Below are 4,049 nucleotides of genomic sequence, written 5' to 3'. Positions count from 1 at the left end.
GGGGAGGAAGAGGGAGTCGTGGCGGAGCTCCTGAGCTAGTCGGGGGAGCGAGGGGTGGTCGGAGACGGTGGCTATGGCGAACGGCGGCGAGTGTGGTGTTCGGCCGGGCGAGAGAGAGAGCGAGGGAGAGGAGAGGAGAGCCGGGGGAGAGTGAGAGAGAGCAGGGGGAGGGCGTGGCGTCGTCCAGGGAGTCGAGCGAGGAGGGGAGGCCAGGCAAGCAGGCAAGCAGGTGGCGTGGCACGGTGGCCGTGCGCGCGCGCCGGCCACACTCCCCTCCCTCTGTCGGGGCGAAGACGACAGAGGAGGGAGGTGGGCTGGGCCGGCTGCCGGCTGGGCCAGCCAGCTGGCTGGGCCGCACAGTGGAGGAGCCCAGGTAAGCTCCTCCTGTTATATATTTTTCTGTTTTTGTTTTATTTAATATATCTGCAACTTTGTTGAATTAAATAAAATACCTAGGCAAGTTCAAAAATCACCAAACTATTCCTGGCCCATAGTTGGATTATTTCCAACATGAAACATTTTAGTTTGGAGATATTTGAGCATTTAAATATTTTATATTATTTTAAATGCCCAAATTCAAATATTTATGAATTAATTCAAAAACCCTAAGATGGCCTAGGAAAATGTGCACCACTTTTGGCAGAGGTTCTGAACCAAGACAAAAATGATGGGCATTTTAGAAGGGCATTTCAGGTTCATTGAAAATTATTTTAGTAAACCCTAGTTGGTTTCAGAGGGGACTGAGGGTTCTGTCATCCCCATTTCAAGTTTCTGATGAAAGAGTAACCATGATGCAACACTCTAATGCATGACTAGCTAGGTTGTGACAGCGAACTTCAAAACTGTGAAACATTTTCTCTTCTGCACATTGAGAGAACTACAAATGGAGCAAACAAAATTCCGAAGCTATGCGCCTGTGGTAATCATGGGCTGCCTGAAAACAAAACGAAAATCCACAACGTGTCGTAGCGAAACTGGAAACTGCTTGCAGTTGAGGATGCGCATCCATCAGCAAGCAGGCCACCCCTGTACTGCCTCTGCCTGCCGCTTGTATTAACGCTTGCCTCAGGACGAGCTCAACTGCACCTGGCACCGTGCTCAACTGTACGCGCATATGTGGACGCCTGACCTCTGCAACATACACAATGAACCCCTCATAAAAAATCATCGACGTGTGCAGAGTACAAGGGAACTAGCCGTGCACACGCTAGTTCGCCGCAAAGCCACCGATGCCGTGGGCCGAACTGCACGCTCCCGTTGGTTGAGCTGCAGTCCCCCGTGGGCAGAGCTGCATGCGTCGTATGCAGAATCGTAGTCATGGAAGCCGTCGATGATGTGGGCCAAACTGCACGCCCCCGTTGGCCGAGCTGCACTTCCCCGTGGGCAGAACTACACGCCTGTGTGCAGAGTCGCAGTCGCCGGCTTGGACAGCGACGGTGCTGGTTGGAGCTCTGTCAAGGTTGGATCTGGCGCACGAGCTCGGGAATGAGACAAGGCTGAGCTGGAACTCCACCTAGCCGGGCTGGTCCTGGTGAACCAATCCTCCATCAGCAAGAACGCGGCGACGGAGGCGGGGTCCCGGTGCATTGTGTGCTACTTGAAGAAGAAGGGGTTGGGACGGCGTCCGCGGCCGTAAGCCACGGATCGATGCCGGAACCCGTGCGGGAAGGGTCGCCGTTGATGGTCGCGCGAAGGTAGGGGTGCACCTCCGCTGTGAAGAGGAGGAAGTGTCCCTCGGTTGCTTCGGGAGGATCTGGCACTCGAACGGAACTGCAAAAAAAGCTAGTCACAAAGGAGCTTCCAAAAAACATGCTTAAATTCGCCAGGAAATCAAATCTGAAAACCAATGCCTATCTCCACTACCTGAAGGGAACTACACGAGCTGCCTCGCTGCCCCAACCATGCTGCACGCGCGCGCATGCCGAACTGCATCACCGTGCTGTCCCATCATGGATCCATGACGGAGGGAGGAGTTGAGATCCCACGGCTGGAGCAAGTGCTCACTAGGAGGCTCTCCCATTGCTTAGCTGCAGAGAAGCTCGGGAGAGAAAAAGTAGGTGGCCTCCTGGTTCCTGCACATCGTGGTAGAGATGTGATTTTCTACCTGAAGCCCAAATGCTCGTTGGATCCAGGACGCGGAGCAAAGGAGTCAATGGGATCTCACCATCCACGAATCCATGAACGGGAGGTGAACTGCGCTTTGGGGGAGAGCTGATGTTGCTTGTTTCCGTTGCACAGGAGCACCGACATGAGGTGGAGGTCACCCAAGAGTGGATCTCGCTGATCCATCGCCATGGCGATTCGGGCAGGCCTGGGGCCGTGGAGCGTCGGCGTGTCGTGGGGAGGCTCGTGGTTAGCGGCGCGGCTAGCCGGGAGGAGGCGCGGGGCATGGAGGGGACCCATCCCGACGCCCCACCGGAGAGGAGCGGGAGGGAGGAGCTCCTCGTCGGGATCAGATCGAGGCAGTAGGTCACCTCCCCGTCGTGGATCGTTGTAGGCGCGCGATGGAGGAGGTTGGCTGCGGCGGACGGATCCTGGCGGGAGGCAACGGGAGGGCGGGGCGTGGTACCACTGCGGTGCCAGTTGCGGCCCGGCCAGGGCCGAGAGGAAGGTGGCTAGGAGCGGCGGGGCTGGATCTAGCCGGATCCATCGTAGGGAGGCACCGGAGGCATCACGGCGGACCATGGCAGTCTCGATCCGGTGGTAGGGCCGGCGCGGTGATCGGGTGCTAGGATTAGGGGGCCGGCATCAGCACGGGCTGGGAGGTGGCAGGAAGGTGTGCGGGGATGTAGGGGCGGTGTAGGGCAGCGTGGTGGCGCCGGGAGGCGGGTTGGTGGTGGCGCAGGGCGCTGGCGGAGATTTGGGGGTGAAGCGGGGAAGGAAGAAGGTGGGAGTGGGTGGTGCGCCGGGGGGTGGGGTGCAGTTTTTGTTTTTGCGGTGGTACGTTTTTTCTGGTGCTGCGGGCAGCTCATTAGTGTTAGCAGAATAAGGATTTGGTGTGCAGAATAAGACTCTAGAGGGTGTTATCATAGTAGACCCACCATATATATATATATATATATATATATATATATATATATATGCAGGAGCCTCAACGCTTGCTTTACTAGGGTTCCTCTATTTCACTCTCTCATGCTCTCCAGATCTAAGCAAGACATAGTGTCGGCGTTCTGGGAACGGGGGTCCTCAGACTTGCCTGCCTGCGGCCTACGGCATGGCTCAAGTACAGGCCCAGTGTGGCCCATCTTCATCAACGCAAATTCAAGACCCTCATGAGGGGCCGAGCCTCATGGGGCGGACGACGCAAGGCTTCCTCAGGAGCGGCCTCGCCAGGCAGGCTCGCGAGGTGCCGGAGAGATCAAGGAAAGGGTACCTCGCGAGGTGCTCGTGATGCAAGCCGTGACGATCGAGACCAGGCGGGCGCCGGCCTGCGCAGTGTCCTTGTTTCCTCTTTGGTGCAAAGGGGGCAAGCACAAGTGCGGAGTACCGGGGCATCAGGCAAAGGTTACCATTTCGGTGCAACGAGACCAAGACCAGCAGAGCGGCAAGATGGAGGTCACCATGGAGCCCAAGACGGCGTCATCGCCAGTGCCTTTGGTAGCCGAAGACCAACTTTAGTCAAGATAGCTTGTACTAGATGTTCCCCTTCAAAATGGCCATTGTTGGCACCCTTCCCGCTCAATATTTGGGAAGAGGACCAGGACCTCTATATATAGAGATAGCCACCACAGTAGGAAGGCATCGAGTTCTCACCAAGCCAACGGGGACCGAATCTCTTCATACGAGAACACCACACCAGTTCAAGAACACCTCTCGCGAGGTTGTTCTTCCCCTTGTACTGTTCATCATCAGCCCCTGAGGCAATCCGCCACACCACACACTTGAGTAGGGTATTACACCACAACGGTGGCCCGAACCAATATAAATCTTGTGTCCCTCGTGTTGTTCATCGTTTAGCTTAGATTCTCGCGAGGCGTTTGGACGTGGATTGGTAGGGGGAAGATCTTTGCGCGCACCCCAGAGTTTGAACCTTAAGGGTTTGCCAGAAC

General features: G+C 56.2%; 1 long non-coding RNA gene across 1 annotated transcript; it reads right to left on the bottom strand.

Moving 5' to 3' along the window:
- Positions 1 to 835: 835 nt before the first annotated feature.
- LOC119323716 lies at positions 836 to 2,891 on the bottom strand. The gene is made up of 3 exons (XR_005156475.1): positions 2,165 to 2,891; positions 1,864 to 2,072; positions 836 to 1,770 (listed from the first exon to the last, which is right to left on the bottom strand). It is a non-coding gene; the product is annotated as an uncharacterized LOC119323716 (long non-coding RNA).
- Between the last annotated feature and the right edge of the window lie 1,158 nt (positions 2,892 to 4,049).

Source organism: Triticum dicoccoides, chromosome 6B, assembly GCF_002162155.2.
Source record: "Triticum dicoccoides isolate Atlit2015 ecotype Zavitan chromosome 6B, WEW_v2.0, whole genome shotgun sequence".
Taxonomy (NCBI): domain Eukaryota; kingdom Viridiplantae; phylum Streptophyta; class Magnoliopsida; order Poales; family Poaceae; genus Triticum; species Triticum dicoccoides.
Note: the sequence above shows the minus strand (reverse complement) of the source record. Positions and strands in the feature narration are given on the sequence as shown.